Below are 21,445 nucleotides of genomic sequence, written 5' to 3' on the forward strand. Positions count from 1 at the left end.
ATTTTCATGAAATTACTATAAATTATTAATTATAAGGTCTTAAAGAGCAATTTTCCCAATTTTTAAGTTTTTGCACAAAAATTGGCATGCATGGAAAATTTTGGAAGTTTAGTAAAGAGGGGCGTTTTGGTCATTTGGTAATAAAATCAATAAAAAAGGCAAAATGAAGGAAAAAATAAGCTATCTTCTTTCTTGTACCAGCCGAAATTCTCACACCCTCCATAGCTAGGGCTTTCAACATTTTCAAGCTCAATAGTAAGTGACTCCTAGCCCTATTTTTAATGCTTTTTTGTATTTTTGAGATCCTTATAACATGTTCTCTCAATTTCTACCTATATTTTAAGCTAGGGTTCATGTATGCAAAGTGACCCATGTGTGACATGTTTGTTCTTTGATGTTTTATGGGGGATATGAAAGTTGGATGTGTGTTAAACATATTTTCCTAAGTGATTTTCATGAAAAGCCCCTAAAATGACCTTTTTGTAAAAGGTACAAAATATGTGGTAGAAATGTGAAATAGAGAAAAATGTGGGCTAGTATGAGTGTATAATGCATTCGACTAGGCTTGGGTAACCAAGAAATTTCATGTATATTATTTTACCAGCCTAGGGATTAAATCGTTAATAATGTGAAAGGTTAGAGGCAAAACGGTCATTTTGTCAGAGGGTGAAATTTAGGCTCGAAAAGAATAATGTGAGATATTGATAATTCATTTTTATAGTTATAGACCTTGAGGAACAAATTTCGAAGGTCAATCGAGGAAAACGAAAGGTTTTGGAATAACTGAAACGCGAAACCAACACAAATACCAGGTAAGTTCGAATAACTTAAGGTAAACCCATAATATGCCTAAATGTATGTTTTATGAATGTGTGTTAGTTGTAGATAATGATGGCATGAAAATCCATGAAATGTGTTAATAATAATGAGAAGATGATAAATGTCCTAGTTGAAGTTAAAAGGGAAATTCGATGGATAACCATGGCTTACGTGACTTGAGATCATGTATGTGTTGTAGAAAAAGATTTAGCCCAGACAGGTAATCCGTTGATCTCAAATATAGAAGGGATCTAGCCCGGACGGGTGTTCCTTGAGTGATCGAGCCTCCCGAAAACTATGTGTGCATTAAGGATTTAGCCCAGACGGGTAATCCAATTAGGGTTTGAATTTAGCCTGGACTGGTAATTCTGACTCGAGCTCAATAAGGGTGTTTGTCACTATAAGGGATTTAGCCTGGACTGGTAATCCCGACAACACTCCATGAGTTTATCTTACGGGGGATTTAGTCTGAACTGGTAATCCCACCATAAGATGTGAGGTTCGCAGGAGTGCGTACTTGAGAAGATCACTCTTATGACTTGACGATAAATGGATAATCCATCGAGATTTTTGAGGTACTCAACGAGATTAACATGAGATAAAAAATGAAAATATTGGATGATGAGCTCATCTAAGACAAATTACATGATGAATTATTATGGGACTAACTTGATGCTTGAGTGCATGTAATAGGGAGCTATCCTATATTTATTGGATTGGTTGCCTAACATGGTTGTATGCTAATTAATCAGTAAGTTTCCTTTCCAGTTATTCGGGCTTACTAAGCATGTAAATGCTTACCCCTCTCTTTTTCCTGTCTTATAGAGCTTGAGGACTCGTAGAGATTGGAAGACGGTTGGAGTATTGTCAACAGTATCCACTTGTCCTGTTTTGGTATATAGATACTTCTATTTTGTTACAATGGCATGTATAGGTTTTTGGTTACTTGGTATTATATGTCATTGGTTGGCCAATGTAAAGGCTTAAATGTTAAACTTATTCTTTTTGTATATGGCCATAAGACATGGCTCATTTCGTTGTAGGTTATAACCTACCACCGATACATGTTTATGTTTGAAAATGTTTTTTTTTCTGATGATTAAATATGGTATATTATAAATAGGCATTTGTAATGTGGCCAGGAAATTTGGAAATGATTAGGCCATAATTGGCAATAAATTGTAATAATGAGCCAAGCCTAAATATGTTTCGATGGGATGGAATCCTTAATTACAAAAAGGGGAATATTTGAGTATGTATTTAACGGATGAGATGAGGTTGACGTACAATGGATTTATTGATGATAGCCTTTGAGTATATTTGGGTTATGTTAAATGCAATTGGGGTTCTTATATGTGAGGAAATAATAAGGGTGACCATTGGCTTGAAATTGTAGCCTAAAAAGGGTCCACACGAGTTGACACACGGGTGTGTGTCTAGGCCGTGTATGACACACGGTGCCCCATGGGCGTGTGGTACAGCCGTGTGTCCCCTGTATCTAAAAATTTTTAGTCAGATTGCATGGTAGTAAACACACGGGAAGAGACACGGCCGTGTGTTTCAACCGTGTGGAGGGCACGGCCAAACACACGAGCTTGTGTCTTGGCCATGTACCCCTAAATACTGCTGAATTCATAAACAGAATGTCCAGGTTTTTGGACACGAGTGATCACATGGGCGTGTCTAGACCGTGTGAAAGACACGGGCCAGGGACACGGTTGTGTGCATGGCCGTGTGGAAACCCTTGTAGGTTCGAAATAGAAAATAAATTCAATTAATTCCACAAGGGTTAGGGACACGGGCGTGTCCCAAAGCACACGGGCGTGTGAGTCTTAACCTAGAAAAGTTTCTTTGGTTCTCGGTTTAGTCCCAGACCATCCTTAATATATGTTTTGGGCCTTTTAGGCCCATAAGAGGGACACTAAGATGTTGTTTGATTGGTTTTAATTTGGTAAAAAATTTTATAACCCGTATTTTCAGAAAATGTTTGAGTATGCGTCTGGTAACGCCTCGTGCCTGGTCCCAGTCTTGGGCACGGGTAAGGGGTGTTACAAATCATAGACAATGGTTTCTTTTTCTTAATGATGCTAACGTTAAAGAACAGTCGATAGAATTTACCTTCTCTTCTGTCATTTATATATATACATTTTTTTTATTTTGTGAAGAAAAAAAATAAAGATATGGTATAAACTCTTATTAGATCGAGTGGTAAGAAATTTGATATCTTTTAATCAAAGTGTCAAGTTTAAGCTTTATGAATGGTGAAACATCAATAAAATAATTTTGATTAATATTTGTTATTAATTCCTATAATTTATGAAAGTTGGGAATTTAATCCCTATATTTTAATTTGGCTATTTTTAATCCTACAAAAATCAACCTAATTTCTTATTTGATATCCATTTTACAAAGAGTGTCGAAAGAGAAAAAGAAATCCAATATAGACCAACACAAAATCCACCAAAATGCCAGTACATTACTAGTCAGAAAAGGAATGACTTGTTGATAAGATAGTGACAGTGGAACGTTAAGACCAATTTTGTTTAGGACCAGCCCCACTTCCCTAGTTTTTGTACAGTACAAAACGTATATGTTTCCTAAGCTCTGTACTATCAATGGCGTTTTCAACTCACCATTGTTCTTTAAAACAAAATAAAACTACTTAAAAAGACCTCGTGAAATATATTTTGTGCAATGGATCCTTGCCCATTTGTTTGTTTAATCGTCGAGTCGTTAGCTCTGGAACTCTTACAAGCCACCAAACTAGCAGGTTCTTGCATTTACTCGACTGTGACGCTGTGTTTTTGCAAGCTCAGACTCAAGAAATTCCCTTCTCAAACTACTTGGTTTCCTCTCAACAACAGCTCTGGCGACTCTCCCTTTGAGTCCTCCACCTTCGCCCTCGACGCTCTCACACTTCGACCAAGCCCGACTTTAGGGGTTATTTGAGAGTGCAGTTGCTCATGCCTAAGGCTAGAAGGGGCCCAAAAAAATATTTTTTTCAACTTTTAATATGGGAAAAATCTCAAACTAAAATAAATTAATTAAATGCTTAGGGCTTTCAATTTTTCATTATAAATGTTTCATCTCTTATGACCCTAAAATTTTTTTAGTTTTTATTGTATTACATTTTATAATTTTTTTTAAAAGGGGCCCAATTTATAGTTTCACCTAGGCCCCCCAAAATATTAAAAATGGATCTGACTCTGACATCTATCTAACAAGCTCGTCACACTATGTATCGATGTCTACACTAGTCATATGGGTCGCACTTATGGCGTCAATTGTAGGAAACTAATGGGTCGGATTCAGGTTACTATGGACTTGGGTTTATCACAAGCCAAGCCTTCAGTGTTTCGAGATGGGCGAACGAAACTAGGTAATGAATTAGATAAAGCAAATGCTAAACTTCATTTAACGGTCCGAGCCAAACTTGATTCCCAATTTCTCTTCCGATTCGGTGAAGAAACGAAATATAGCCCCGTTTTGTTTCAAATTCAAGGCAACATTAGAAAACCCATATTCAGTTACAAGTTTAGCGCCAATCATACAAAATTTCGGTAAGTTCCTTTTTTCAGTTCTAATATGGTTGCAATGTAATGGATGATTTAAGAAATTTAGTTTGTATGAATTTTTCATGGTATTTGTAGATTACTTTGTTTAACATTTGTGAAATAGTTATAAACACCATATCATTCCCACTAGATTTTACGATCAAGAAGAGAGGATGGATGACAACATTATCAGGAGAAAAAAGAAAGGCGAGGAAGAAGGGATGGATGATAATGATATACGATCTCTCAAGCTCACCTGTTACAGTTGCCTCAATGATCACACCATTTGTACCTTCCCCTAGTTCAGACCGTGTTTCTCAATCGAACCTTGGTGCATGGCTAATACTCAACCCATATGGCTTCTCCGTCAACTTCTGGAAACCACTAGGTAATCTTGAGACATGGAGAGAACGAGGTCCAATTGATGCTTAGGCTACAAGTTTGAACTTATTGCTAGTCAGCATGGAAGTAATAATGGAATCCCCATTACTGAGGCTTTAATTAATGTGAAAAAAGGTGGCTAATTTTGTATAGATAAGGGAGTATTAAAGTCATCTGTGAAGGGATTCGTTAAGGGGTCGACTGTTGAAGGTGAAGGAAAAGGTAGCAAGCCGATGGTACAAGTAGGGATCCATCACGTAACATATATGACTGATGATGCACTGTTTGTTGCGCTTTCAACTGCCATTGATCTTAGCATGGTTGCTTCATGTAAACTTAGGAAAGAGCTTTGCCATGATGAAGAGGATCCTTCTTCTTAAAACCCCTAATTCATAGCAAATTTCTCCCCTGCGCTATTGTGATTCTATTTGTAGATTGGGCTTTTGTTAACACAAAATATACAAGGAACATATTTTTTGTTGTTAGGTTCATACCTTAGAGATTGGAATTTTATAGATAAAATGAATTCAATTGTTTTAATTCATTGTTATACCTTCATTCTCGCTTTATCATCATAGGCCATTGGGCTTTGCAGTAGACCTATCCACCGGCCGAGCCACTCAACCTTGCTCGAAGTCCTACTCGAAAAGTGAGAGGGTTTGGGTAAAAATGGGCTTAGGCAAAAAACATAAGGCTCATTTAAAAAATGGGTCGGGCTTTGGGTAAGATTTTTTTGGCCCGAGCCCAGCTTGAATATGCAAAAAAAAATTATTTTTTTATTATTTTCTCTTTTTTTTTACTGTTTTGTTATTATTTTCTTATTGTTTTTTCACTATTTTGCTACCATTTCATTATTATGCTGTTACTTTTTGGATATTGTATAACTCTTGTTTTATTGTTAATTTATCTTAGTGTTATTTAAGTATACATATTATTTTTAAATTTATTTTGAATTTGTTGGGAAACATTTATTTTAATATTTTTATTATTTTTGACGTATTATCTATATTTTTAAAAATTATATAAAAAATTAATATGATCAAGTTAGGCTGGGCTCGGGTTTTAGTATTTTTATCCGAGTCGAGCTTAGAAAAAATTTTAGACCCATTTTTTGGGCCTGGCTCAACCTTAATAAACGATTCTAAAATTTTAGTTAGATTCGACCCGGCTTGTAAACTCCTCAACTCCAATATAGTACCTTGCCTAAACAATATATAAGCAATTATGAGGAATATATTACTGTAATTATTCATTTCATGATTAGTTTATCTTGCATTTCTTACAAGTCTAACATGTATTAGCTGATGTATGGTATTTTTGAGTTTGAATTAGGGTTGGTGGGTTTTGTTTTGTTTTAGGACAAATCATTTTTAGTTTAGCCCTCAAGTTGATATTTAATGTTGCAAATCATTATACTTGTTAGTTAAATAAGAAAAAATAAATTAGTTTATCATTTTTTTGGGTAAATTACATCAACAGTTACTTAAGTGTGAGGTAGCTAACAAAACAGTCACTAATGTTATAAAAAAGTGACAAAACAGTCACTGATTAACAGTTTCCGTTAGTGCTTTAACAGAACTGCTGATGTGGCAAGTTAACTAGCTGATGTGGATAGTTAACTTGCCACATAGGATGTCCACATCAGAAATTGAAAAAAAAACCCTTAACAGAGAAGAAGAATAAGAAACAGCAGCAGAAGAAGACTGTAAAAAAAAGTCTTATTTGCCTAATTTTTCTGGGTCTGATTCTTTGTCATTGAAATACCATATATTTGCTCTTCTTTTTCTTCTTCTTAGCTTTCTTCCTCTGTAACTCTGTAACCTTCCGCCATTGTTGGCAGGGTCTTGTGGTTTAGCCAAAAAAGAGCAGGATTTCGAAGAAAAAGATACATCGAAGGGAAGTTTCATGCTAAGGAATTTGCATATTTGCTTACTCGATTTGATTAATTTTGGCATTTTCATCTTCTTATTGAAATTTAATCAACCAAATTTGCACCAAAAATGAAATGCTTTAGTTGAACGTTCATCTTCTCAATAAGAAGCAGTACACTTAAGCACGCTATTCAAATGATGCCTCTTCGGTTTTCTTCATCTCAGATTGCTTGACATTCAACGAAACACAACCATATCTTCAAGTGAACCAATTATTCTACAACATATACCACTCACTGCATATTTTGTTCTAAAAATTTTGCTAATAATATCATTCAAACACTCTAAAAATGCTTCGTTCACTAGGGTAATTTCAGCAAAATTATTGGAAATTATCATTAGTTGTTTCACTGCAGACTTTGATGCTTCCTCATTTAACATACAGTCTTATGCAAATTAAGGTTGATTGTACTCACCAATACTGATTGTGAAATACGAATGAGTTAGTTGCCACTTTTTTCCCATCATTATTGCGATTTCAATGGTAGAATGCATGGGTCCTATTTTGGATTTCTAGTGTCGAATGACCATAACTAGCTTCTCAGAATGCAAAATACTCTGGTTGGGGATCTAAAATCTGTAGAATCAAAAAACCATTTGCTTAATTTAGCGAGGTATTTAGTTTGTAACAGATTAACTGTAAACAAGTAGCTAAATATCATTCCTGTATTTGTTGCAATATGCCATCAAACTAACCTTCCAACTAGACCTTCTTGATTTCCACCATCTCTGTTAGTGATGTAAACTGGAGTTGATTTTTCTGGTACAGGGTAATATTCTCCACTTGATAATTGTACCTTATATTTGATATTCGAACATGAAAATTTAGAGGAAAGAAGCATGAGCCTTCCTTCCATAAAATAAACCAATGATTTTACTGAAATAGATACAATGGACAATAAATTATGCATGAAAGAGTTCAGTATAAAGAATTCAAGTGGCTCAAAAATGACTTGAATCCATTGATGATCCAAGACCTTCAGCTTTCCTGCACAATGCATGAAGGAACATGTATCAGTAGAGATGACATCCACAATCTCACATCACATTAATTGAGTTTCACAGAAAAGATGAATAAATTGGATTCTAGGTGCTAATGCATGAACCAACCCATAAGTCAATTTTGGTTATTAGTCATAAAATTACAATGTGGCAACATGGTATTGCCAGTTAAAGATAAACATGCCGACATTATATCAAATGATGACTAGTGAGGTTAAGGTAGGGTGAGAGTGGTCTTACCTTTCAAGGAGACCTCTCTATCAAGAAACCCAAAAATTGAGGAGACTTTGTTTCGTATAGAATCAGGAGCTTCAACAGCTTGAACCATGTCATTGGTCTTGAAGAAAAGGCGCCCCATTGTACTTCTATAGCTACCTCCTGGTCACATGAGATTCGAACAGTAAACCACATCCCAATCTAGAAAAATCATAAGACCTCGTCAACAATGGCGGAAGGTTACAGAGTTACAGAGGAAGAGAGCCAAGAAGAAGAAGAAGAGGAGCAAAGACATGGTATTTCAATGGCAAAGAATCAGACCCAGACAAATTAGGCAAATAAGACTCTTTTTTTTTACAGTTTTCTTCTTCTGCTGCTTCTTCTTCTTCTTCTCTGTTAAGGTTTTTTTAGGGTTTTTTTTCAATTTCTGATGTGGACATCCTACGTGGCAAGTTAACTGGCCATATCAGCTAGTTAACTTGCCACATCAACAGTTCTGTTAAAACACTAACGGAAACTGTTAATCAGTGATTATTTTGTCACTTTTTTATAACGTTAGTGACTGTTTTGTTATTTTTCAAAAGTTGAGTGACTGAAATGAAACCTTGGTGACTGTTTTGTTAGCTACCTCAAAGTTAAGTGACTGTTGGTGTAATTTACCCTCTCTCTTTTTTTTGTTACAACAAGAAAAAGACATGGTGGGCTAAGAAAGTGTCACGTTAATTACGTAAAATAAATTTAAAAATTTGGAAAATTTATTCCAAGTATAGAAAAAACAAAGAAGTTTTAAAAAATTTAAAAACAAAATATTGGATTTTTTAAAACAAAGCTGAATCTTTATTAATTTTGGGGCCAAAAAAGTCAAAACGATGTTACAACTTCTTAAAAAATAATTCAAAATAGAATAAGCAAAAAACAATAAACAAATGAAATCAACAAATTAAAGAACCCCCATTTTTTATACTATCAAGAATCAGTCATTGAACTAAGTTCCCTCCCCTTCCATCGAGCAACACGTCTGTTTAAAAACCAGGACCCCTTTTGATGATAATACTCCTCATCCTGTTGATCCATCTTCCAGATACCTTTCTTCTCCTTACCATTTTCTCCTGGATTTTTTAATATTATAAAATTTCTAAAAATTATAAAAAATATTTTAAAAAATACATTAATTTTAAAAAATCGTGAAAAAAGCAATAAAAAACAGAAATCAGATCAAATGAATTTGAAAAATATTTTTTTATCTTTTATATTCATATTTTATTATGAGAAAATATTTGGTACATTATCAATGTACTTTTTAAACTTTATAAACAAGGTTTGAGAATTGACAGGTATTCTATAAGGATGTATTTAAATATTAAAAATAAATTACATGACAATTTTTTAAAACTACTTGTGGAATAAAAACAATATACTGTCAGAGTACATCAAATTGTAACCCTTTTTATTATTATCAAAATATGTGTATGAAAAGTTATTTTTTAGAATAAGTTTTTTAAATAGTACCTCGACACCCACCTTTAAATTTTGTATGGATGTCAATGCTGCTAAGTTTTTCATGCTCCATCCAGGTAATCATTATGATACGATAATAGAACCTCTACATCTTTGTGTGTCAGATTCATTGTGAAATATTTAAAATATAAATAGTAACATTTAATTTAATTAAAATTTGAAACGTATGAGGATAACATTCAATCCTAAACTTGATATTTACATATGTCAAGTTATGAATGATAATTTTGAAAAATAGATAACGTAAGCAGATTCAATTTTAATAAAAATTTAAATGGGCATTGATGCCTGTGCCCCTAGTAGAAGATTTATTTTTAAACCTATAAATAGGTAATCAATTTTGCTAGTTTTCAGAGAAAGCAAAAACAAATCATCTCCCATGCTCTACCCTAAACCCTACATAACTATCTCAAAATTATATATTCTAAGCATACTATAATGGTTGCTTACTTATTGAAATCCAAATGAGGACATGTTGTTGATAATGCAACAACATTTGGGTATTCTCTTACGACTTGACTTTGCGGCAATATAAATATAGATCTCACTTATGACAAAATCCTTCCTCAATTAATGGATGCTAGTTTCTATCACCCTAGTTGGGAAAGTTAATTTCCCTATTGCCATTTGTGTCTACTCCAATTGAATAATGGAGACTTGAGATTTGTGCATTTAATCTCTAATGTGCCAAAACAACAATAACACTAGAAGATGCACTGTTGTTGATAGGGTTTCCTGTGGAACTGGAAGATCTAAAAGCAATCTAGGACAAGTCATTTATAAATAATTAAGAGGAGGTACTAGCCAAAATACGGGAAGGTTTATACAAAAGTACAAAGCTCGAAAAATGCAATCAAACAAAAATTTGAGTTCTTTTTTTATCCCAACCTTGAGTAGAATTCTTTTGACCTAATTAGAGTGTCGCTTAATTCTATATATATTAATTATTTATATAGTGGCATTGCTGACAAAGCTTCCAGTGGATGGGCATCCTGCAATTGGAAGATCTAAAAGCAATTTAGTACAAGTCCTTTATAAAGCATTAAAAGTAGGGACTACCTAAAATATGAGAAAATTTAGACAAAAGATATAACTTAAACAATGAGATAAGATAAAATTGAGTTTTTTTATTCAAGTCAAATCTTGAATAGAATTTTTTTTATATAACTTGAGCTCATCTCGAAATTTCGGTGGAAAATGATAATTGAAAGGTAATTATAAATTTTATTTTTACATAAAAGAAAATAAGGGTCATTTTACCTAAAAAGGCCTTTTTATAAATTTAATTAGAGAAATGGGTCATTTTTTGGGTTATTTACTAGATTAGGCCATTTTCCACGAACACGCGTCCACGTCAGCGCGTTTTCAGAGTACGTGTCAGCAAAATGCTCCCTCAGGGAAGCGTTTTGCCCGTGTTTTTTAGGGTTAACGTTTTTTAAGGTTTACTTGATTTATGGTTAGGTTTTTTAGGATTTAAGGTTAGGGTTTTTTAGGGTCAGGGTATTTAAGGTTTAGAATTTAAAGGTTTTGGGAAAAAATTTAATTGATTTGGGGTTTAAATTAACTATTAATTTTAAATACTAAATGCTAAATTAGAGTTTAGGGTGTTAGGGTTAATTGATTAAATTTAGAGTTAATTAATTAATTTAGGTTTAATTGATACATAATTGTTTAAACATGCTATTTTAATATTTTATTTCTTATAATATTTTAGTAAAAAACACTTAAATAACTTTTAATGTGTAAACAAAAACTTGCTAATTCGATTATTTCAGCGTTTAGGTTTTTTTCCCTTATCAATGGCTTAGATTATTTTATTTTTGATCCACCGGCTAAGTTTCTTTTACCTTTTAACAAGCTCATTTTTTTTTATTTTTTTTAATTATTAATTTCCAATATACATACACGAAAAAGAAATTCTCAAAGATAACATGATTGCAGCATATATACATACTGGTGCTATGTTAAGTTTAGGGTTTTGAGGAAAAAATTAATTGAATTAGGGTTTAGGGTTTAAGGTTTAGGGTTTTAGGGTTTTAGGGTTAATTCATTAAATTAACTATTAATTTTAAATACTAAATATTGAATTAGAGTTTAGGGTATTAGGGTTAACTGATTAAATTAGGGTTTAGTTTTTTTAAATAAATTTGTGTTTAGGGTATTAGAAAAAACATATAAGCAATATAAATTTTTTTGTCTTAGGGTTTACGATTTCTGCAAGAATAATTTTGAGTAGACGTTTCTGAAGTCAGCAAAATTTCTGAAAAAAGCTCTCATGTAGACGCTTTTTTGCTACAGTAGTTTGCAGAAAAATAATTCTGAGTAGACGTTTCTAAACAAATAGTGTCGAAAACGCTTCAAGCAGGATGCACTTTCAGCAAAATTTCTGAAAAAAGCTTCCACGTGGACGCTCTTTTGCTACAGTAGTTCGTAGAAAAATAATTCTGAGTAGACGTTTCTGAACAAATAGTGTCAAAAACACTTCAAGCAGGATACACTGTCAGCAAAATTTCTGAAAAAAAGCTCCTACGTGGACGCTCTTTTGCTACAGTAGTTTGTAGAAAAATAATTCTAAGTAGACTTTTTTGAACAAATAGTGTCGAAAATGCTTCAAGCAGGATGCACTATCAGCAAAATTTCTGAAAAAAGCTCCCACGTGGAAGCTCTTTTGCTACAGTAGTTCGTAGAAAAATGAGGCTATAAATGAGCCACATTTTATTCTTAAGTTGCATAACTTACAGTAAAAAAATTAGAGAGGCTAAAAAGAAAAGAAATTGAAGATGAGTGAACGTATTAGTGCTATTATTTACTATGATGGTGAGGTATGTAACACCAAGAACGGTGTTATTTTTTTATTGGAGAACACAGCGACACTGATTTTCAGAACTTCGTAAAAGAATTAGGCGTAAAATCTTCGGAATGAAGCCAATAAAAGTTTTGTCTATTAAGTATTGATTTTGTGCTTCAGTTGATCCTATGACATATGACTCATTCGACATCAAAGGCACTTGTAGCTTGGAGGCAATGGTGCAGACTCATCTCGCTAGTGGATCACCCTATCTTGAGTTATATGTACAATTTTCATTGCCAAATGATGCATTTGCAGCTTCAACATTTACTGCTGGTAAAGAGGAATACACGACCTTGCTCGACACTCCGTTAGTGGGTGAAAAAACATTGAAGCGCCCGTATTTAGTAGCAGTATGGAATACCTAACCCCTGCAGGACACTCCGTAAGTGGATGAGACATGTACCTCAGTGGGTCGATATTTGATGCTGGAAATACGTACTGGGGAATGACATCAACTTCTAGTGGTTGGCAATCCACATCTGATTAGAGACGTTGTGAAACGTCCATAAGGAAGGATGATGTACTCCCTACGACGTCCACCGGCAAGGGGACCTTGTACGTTGAACATGATGATGGGTCAGATGATGAGTCCGATGCAAATCCACCTCGAGAGGCCGGCCTCGATGGTGCAGAAGTTGCATTATTTTCTGAACCAGAGCCTGTTCTAACCATACCTGAAGATGTTGAAGGGGTTTCAGATGATGATGAAGAAGATTCACGATTCAGGACGTACTCGTCTCCAGCCTACATGCATAATGTCGATCTATCTCAAGATGATGCGTTGGAGTTTCCAGATCTACTACACAGAAGGTGTGACCATACAAGTTCCTCATTAGATTCGGTGATTTGGAAGTTGGTAAGGAGTTTTCTAATAAAGATAGTTTTCTTGGTACATTAAAACAACATAGCATCATGAACGGGGTTAACTACAAAGTGGTTAAATCCAAATTCGATAAGTTTGAGGTCAAATGTGCAGTGCAAGACAGTACATGTTTATGGAAAGTCATGGCCTCGTTGAGGAAAAAGATAGGCTTGTAGGAGATAAAAAAGTACAAATGTCTACATACATGTGTTACTGGTACAGTATCACTAACTGTTTAGAGTTTTTTAATAGTATTGTTATTACATGCTGTTTTATTTTTTAACATACTTCGTTGACAGGTGTTTCAGAAGATCATCCCAAGATGGATTCAGATATATTAGCTACCTTAATACTATTAACGGTGAAGGCGAATCATAGAATTTCAGTGTCGATCTTAATTGCCAATATTCATAGCCAGTTGAGGTACATGCCCTCTTACCACAAGGCTTGGATAGCTAAGCAGAAGGCATTGGAAAAGATGCATGGTGGGTGGGACGCTTCATATAATGAAGTGTGGCAGTGGTGTCACGTACTGGAGAGATATGTCCCAGGTTGCGTAACAGACCTTGAAACGAAACCTACGTACTACAACGATCGATTGCTCCGTGGATGCCAAGTATTTAAGCGTCTATTCTAGAGCTTTAAGTAATGTCGAGACGTATTTCTATATTAAAAGCCATTGATACAAATTGACGGTACCTTTATGTACGGTAGATATACCCATCGGCTATTGCTAGCTGTGACACAGGATGATAGTGAAAGAATCCTTCCAATTGTGTTTGCAATAACACCGGGGGAGTCAGCTGATGACTGAGAGTTCTTTCTTTCTAGGTTAAGGAGGCATGTTTGCCCCTAACATAATATCTGCGTCATATCGGATCGGGGCACCGGAATATTAGCCGCAATTGAGCGACAGGAAGCTTGTGGCATCTCACACACCATCAGTATTGCCTAAGCCACGTTGCGTTCAACTACTACGGGCAATTTCGATTTACAAGTGAAAAACGATAAGTGACCAACATGAGTATTTAATATCTATTAATATAATTTCGTTTGTAATATTGGATTTATTTTAAATGGAAAAGTGATAAGTAATTTTTGCTATCAACTTATATTGGCAGGGTATAAGATAAGTAAGGACCATTTTCATGAGATGTTGGCGGTTTTGCGTTCAGTAAACGGAGAAGGTGCAGACTACCTGTAACAGTCTAGTTTTGACCCTAGTCGGAATAGTGGTTTCGGGACCAAAAATCCAAGTCTGAAAAATATTTTAGTATTATTTTCTATATCTGTGATATGTGAATTTACATTTGTGAAATTTCTGTGAGTTAATTTGTTTGTTTCTGTGCTTAATTATGAAAAAGGATTAAATCGCGTAAAGTGTAAAAGTTGAGTACTAGATGCTAAAGCACCTATTTGGCTTGGCTTTTAAAATAAAAGTCCTTGCATGTCAAATTTACCATTTGCTTTAATGGTGGACAAAAATGGTCATGTAGTTGGTGAATTTAATGTTATATCATTAAGGGTAAAATGGTAAAATATGATTATAATGCTTATTATAATAAAATGAAAACAAAAATGTGGCTTATTATCATGCATATTAGCCAAAAATCAGCCAAAGAAAGAAGGGTTTGAAGCTTTTGTACATTCGGCACTATGGTAGCTAAATTGAGGTATGAAATTTGTTCGGTTTTTGATAATTTCTACGTTTTCTGTAATTGTTGCTTCGTGTTCTTCAAAACCCATGCCTGAATTTTTGTTTCTATTAAAGATTTCATGAAATGCCATTATTGATATCATGAGTTTTGTGATGTTTTTGAATGAATTATGAAGGCTTGGTAGATGGTTCATAAGTTTTGTCTTTGAGTTTTTTATGAAATTGAGCTATTTGGGTTAAATTTTGAAAATGAGGTTTTGAAGGACTAAATTATAAATTAAACATGTTGTTTGGGCTTATATAGAAGCCATGAAAATTTGGCTAGCCGTTGTTGCAAAGAAATTTTGCATATTTGTGATTTTATGAAAAATGGACTAAATTGTCAAAGTGTGAAAATATAAGGGCTAAAATGCAAAGTGCCCTAAATATGTCTATATGGATTATATTGAATGAAATGAATGATTGAATGGTTGAATTTGTATTGTATTAGATCAAGAACAAAGAAAATCGATTTAGATCGGGGGAAGTCCAAAATAGTTGAATAGTCGACTCGTTTTATCCAAAATCCGTCTGAGGTAAGTCAAATTACAATTACGTGTTAATTGAAATAAATTCTACTCATATAAACTGTAATCTGTATTGGATGGCCTTGAGTGTCGAATGAATATATTTGGAGTAAAGTAAGATAATATGCTAGTATCTGAAAAGCTCTGTATGTTTCTAAGAAATGTTGACATCTGTCTGAGACATCGTGTAAGACCGTGTCTAGGACACAGGCTTCGATTGAGATTTACGTATAAGACCATGTCTGGGACATTGGCATCGTATCTGATTTCGTGTAAGACCCTGTCTAGGACAGAGGCATCGATATTGAATTATATGTAAGACCACGTCTAGGACGTAGGCATTGCACTTGTTTATAAGCATCTATATCGCTTCTGACCCGTCTAATGATAGCGTACGAAATTTGATATTGAGTATATGAAATGTATAACCTATACAGTTACATTTGTATCGTACTAAATTTCTGAATATGAAAAACTTTGTCTCTGTGAAATATGTATGGAAATGAAGCATGACATATATGCAAACAAAGGAGCATTGTTAAGTTTATGAATTATTCTATGAAATGGTTATGAATCTATATGGGTGAATTGTATTTATATGCTTTAGTAGTTAGACCAATTGTATTTGGCTTACTAAGCTCTTTGTAGCTTACTCTGTGTGTTTACTGTCTGTTTTACAGTTATCGTAGCTACTGAAGGCTCGGGGATAGTCGAGGATTGTCACCACACTATCGATCTCATTTTGGTACTTTTGAAAGTGTACATATTTTAAAGTATGGCATGTATAGGCTAGAAGGTTTAAGTATTAAGTTTTGAATTGTAAATATAGGTTATGCAATGAAAGTTGGCTATCAAATGGTATGTTTGTGTTAAGTTCTGGCATGGTTTGAATGAGTTGTTGAATGATGATGAAATAGTTGTAATGAAGCATGTTTTAAGCATGAATTGGCTGAATATTTTGTATGAATGTTGTTTAATTTGGCTTGTAGGAATGACCCATAAAGGGGTGGCAAATTGGCTTAAACCAAGCCTGCATTGTGCCACACGACCATAGCACACGGGCCTGTTTGTTGGCCGTAGGCTTAAGTCAGTAGCTAGCTAAGAATCACATGGCTGTGGCACACGGGTGTGTCTGTTGGCCGTAGGAATAAGTTAGTATATAAGCTCTATTTTGGAACGGTTTGTTCACATGGGCGTATCTGATGCTCGTGTAGGGCACACGGCCTGGTCACACGGGCGTGTGACCTCTATAGAATTAAAATTTTTTAAAAGTTCTGAACTTTATGAATGTGTTCGGTTTAGTCCCGAATGTCTCCTAAAAGTACATTTTAGGTCTCATAGACCATCTTAGGAGATGATTGCTTATGAAATGATGTTATATGATATCTGTGATTCTGAATTGGTTTAAAATGTACTGTCTGTCTGGTAATGCCTCGTAACCCTAATCCGATGTCGGTTACGGGTTAGGGGTGTTACACTACCTTTGTAACATACCTTTCAAACAGTGGACTCAAGTATACGACGGCAGCTTACGATATGGTCATATGACCTCAAACCTAGCTGAATGCATAAATTCTATTTTAAAAGGAACACATCATTTGCCGATAACATCGGTTGTTTGAGAGACGTATTTTTGTTTAACGGCACTATTTCCAAAGCGAGCAACGAGTTATAAAGGCCAAATGCAAGGAAGCCATGTATGGTACGCTAAAGTATTGTAAGAAATTAACAAGCGAAGGCGCGGGTGAACACCATGCACACAATCTGTCACGATCGAGATAACCTATGGTTTCGTGTGACGGAGTTTGACAGACTACATAAAGGTATTATTGACGGGCAATCGTGTATACTTGAAAAATAGGACTTGCGACTATGGGTAGTTTGACGCACTTTATTATCCATACGCTTATGTAATTGCAGCTTGTCAGGATCTCCGTCTAGATCCCATAAGCTACGTCGAAGAAGTGTACAAACTAAAAACCATATACAATGTGTGGAGACACGTATTCCCACCTATCCTAGATGAACGTAAGTGGCTGCTTGTATCGCTTGCTCCGTTTAAGCTGTTACCGGAGAGAGAATTGCATCGCAAACCAAATGGTCGACCTTGCTTGACTAGAATACGTACCAATATGGATATCCGAGAAACAACCAATCAACAGAAGTTGTGTGGATGGTGTAAGAACCCAGGCCATACAAGTAGATCATGTCCAAATCGAAATACTTGATAGTTGTCATAAAAAACTATGTTGTATTATTTATATTTTATTAAATGAAACTATATTGTATTACAATTGTCTTATTCAAAAGAACTTTTATTTTATTAAATGAAACAATGTAAAAAAGTTTGTACAAATATATTAAAAAAAATCAATGTCCGTGGCGGTCGAAATCAGTGCCACATGAGGGTCGTCGACTGGTCTGTATTGGATTCCTCCTTAGATCAGCTTCTGGCGGGGGTTATGGTTCCTTCGATAGAGGATCTGGTTGCGTGTGTTAGAAGGGTGACCCACATTGATAGAATAATGACTGCGGCGATGTTTACATCACCCATGGCGGAGGTGTTTGAATCCTATAAGGTGATAGGGATTAGTAGAAAGAAGAGCTTCCCGATGGTGCCTCCTGCGATCCTTCATGCGACGGCGGCCTATAGATCGGCGGTTGACTCGAAGAAATCGAGAATGGAGATGGATCGGGCCATGGATTCCAACCTGCCATAGGACTAAGAAAAGGAAACATATAAGGGTTAGGATACATATAAGGGCTAGGATAAGCACCTAGCATAATCTGAAAAGGCTGTGATATGGGTGTCATTAGTTGAACTGTTGGGCCTAGTGATTGTGTGGGCACTATTGATAGGTCTGTGTCGTCATCCCTTCTTCTTGGATTTAAAGGGCCCTGTTGTTCTCTTTGGGCACGAATTTGTCATCGCCTTTCCTCTTCCGACAATAAATATGGCTTGCCATGGATCCTAAACCATGGTATGTATTCCGGTACGTATGCTAACTCTGAAACAATGATCATTTCCCGAATAGGTATATAATCATACTGATTTTCCCACATTTCGATATAATGTGACTAGAATCTTGGCCAATCCGTATGCAGTTGCTGTAAGTCGACTTTGTGCTCATCATCAAACACCTCGGGTGCCACGGGAATCTGTTTTCAGAATCTAAATTTCCGCAATACTCTATTTGACTGGTGCATCTCCCGGTATCATAGTTCACCAATAGGACCTTCACATGCCAAACATTTGAATTTTGAAAGAATTCATCAAGAATTATTGCCCGAATTACCGGATCATCGTACGGTGTCTATTGAAACTATATGAACATGATAAAAATATTACTTATATACATAATACTAAATACTAAATACTAAATACGAAACGACTATTTTATTATGTATATATATTTTATTTAATACTTACTTGTGCTTCTGATCGTTGGTCTAATAGAAGTCGTATATCTTCGAGAGAGGTAGGTATTCCGACATAACTCGTCGAATGGTTCCACCTAATTAAATAAATTTTTATCATACAATTATATTCTAAATCTACGTAATAATTGTAAAATCTAATATAAAATTTACCTAGTTATGAGTGGAAATGTATATGGGTGGTCTACTCGAGGACGTAAAAATGGAAAGCGAAACCGTGCCCATGATTGCAGTAGTGATAGGCAACCTCCTATTTTGGTTTTGTTCGGTCGCGTCGCCCCGCATATTTCCTTGTACAATGTTGCCAGCACGACAGACCAACTCAATTCGCCAGATGCTCTAAAATCTACGAGTTTCAGCAGCCATCTCAGATGTACGAGGTTTCGTGACAAGTCCGGCATCAGATAACCTCCAATCATCTCAGGAATGTATTCCCGAGCATATCGTATTCTTTCGAGTTCAGTCGAATCATTATTTAGCTCCGGGAATGTGTCTCGTAACCAGCCTATTTCGATTCGACCTCCGTTAATATTATCCGGTATAACACCTAAAAGCTCGTAGCATACGACTCCCCAATCAGTAGATGATGCGGACTCGATGACTGCGTACCCGTCCACCAGCAATCCCAATTGCAAATCCACGTCTTCCACAGTGATAGTACACTCTCCGCATGGAAGATGAAAAGTGTGCGTCTCGGGTCTCCACCTCTCTATCAACGTACTGATTAGTTTCGGGTCCAACTTGCATCCCCGGTCTATCGTGGCCACGTGCCAAAATCCCGCTTCCCGCAAGTAATTCTCGATCAACTGCAATGATGGACCAAACATATTACGGATGTAGCATTGCAACACCTAATCTACAAACTATTATAAAAATTTATAAAAAAATTAATTAAAATTGCATAAATTAATTAATGCAAACATCATAAATGAAAAACAAATCAAGCAGTATTGAAATTTTAATTATAATTGCATAAATGAATAAAATATCAAATAGTATTGCAAATTTAATTAAATTTACATAAATTAAAAAATATCGAATAGTATTGAAATTTTAAAATTATCACTTACCATTGTCATTTGATCAATGGAGATGTGCTTATTATCGAGATGGATTAATTCTCCGGCTATTGCTAATAAGATTGGATTTTTTTAATTTAAAAAAAAATTAAATTCAAAAAAATTTAAACAAAGAATTTTGATAGAATTTTGAGAAAATTTTAATGAAATTTGATAGATTTTTGAAGGGAATATTGAAAGAATGTTGAGAATTATGAGAGAATTGTGTGAAAAATAAATGAAGGGAAAGGAATTTTGAGAGAATTATAGAAATTGTGAGAGATTTGTGTGAAAAAATGATTTGGGGGGCCTTTTTATATATTTTTTTGGACCGTTGGAAGCCAACGGTTAAATTTTTGACCGTTACAGTGGCAAAACGCTTCTCCGGGGGAGCGTTTTGCTGATGTGGACACTAAAGCGCGCTGACGTCAAAGCGTTTTCAGGGAAAATAGCCTAATCCGGTAAATAACCTAATAAACGGCCTAGTTCTATTATTAATGTTTAAAAACAGGCTTTTTAGGTAAAATGACAGAAAATAAGCAAGAAAAAAATATTTATTATGTGAGCAATTGAGAAAGTAGAAATATATGGGAGATGTTTGGGTAAAAGCCAAGGTTGTGATTACCCAATCAATAATTCTTCCAACTCTTAAAATATTAAGTTAATTTAGATATTTAATTTGGTTATTATAATTTATGAAACGAATATGCATGTTTCTATTATTATATATTTGGAATTTTTAATTTATTTTTTATAATTAAATTCAGAACGACAAAATTGGTAAAAAACCTTACAATAGCCGCACCCCTGCCTCTATTAATTGTACGGTTGATTTCCTTTCTAAATCGAGATTTTAATAGCGTTTCTCTTTTTAGACGCCTATCCATGAGGTCCTCAACAATATTTGTGTTAAACTAATGACCACCCACAACAATGCATTTTGTTATATTTGGATAAAATATTAATTTTATATTTCAAGTTGATATCATCCATGGATAAGTTTAATATTAACATGATTGTTTGAATGATGTATTAATTCAAAAAAAAAAGTCAATTGAATTTATATTTTTTAAATTTCTTATGAATTTTTTACTAATTTATTTGATAGATGAACTGCAAACCTAACTCTGAAAAACTTTCAATATCAATCAATAGTGTCTAGGTTGCTTTTGCATTTACGGAAGCTATTGTTTCAATCTTAATAGCCTAGGATCGTTTCAAATTATTATTTGTTATGCTTCATATAGAAATCACGAAAGGGAAAGTTGGCCAATGATACCACTCGTCACACCACATCATAATTTATTAAACTCAGCACAAAATATGCCTAATTTGATCAATTTTAAATTTTAATCTTTATATTTAAAAAAGTTGAAAATTAAATCTTTTTTATCTTTTTCATTTTAAAATATCAACCCAATCACTAAAATAATAAGTATTTCAATCAAAATTTTGTCAACTTGAATTTTTTTACTAAACTATAATTACATGACATAACATATGATTGATAGGAAAATAAACATGATAAATTGATAATTTTTGACAGAAACTATCAATAGCAATAATGTTTGAATTAAAATTTTTAAATTGAA

The 21,445-nt window shown here is 34.5% G+C and overlaps 1 pseudogene; it reads left to right on the forward strand.

Annotated features, from left to right (window-relative positions):
* Positions 1-3,513: 3,513 nt before the first annotated feature.
* On the forward strand, positions 3,514-5,134 carry LOC107963288 (uncharacterized; annotated as a pseudogene).
* The last annotated feature ends 16,311 nt before the right edge of the window (positions 5,135-21,445 follow it).

The sequence above is a fragment of the Gossypium hirsutum genome, chromosome A06 (assembly GCF_007990345.1).
Source record: "Gossypium hirsutum isolate 1008001.06 chromosome A06, Gossypium_hirsutum_v2.1, whole genome shotgun sequence".
NCBI classification, from domain to species: Eukaryota; Viridiplantae; Streptophyta; class Magnoliopsida; order Malvales; family Malvaceae; genus Gossypium; species Gossypium hirsutum.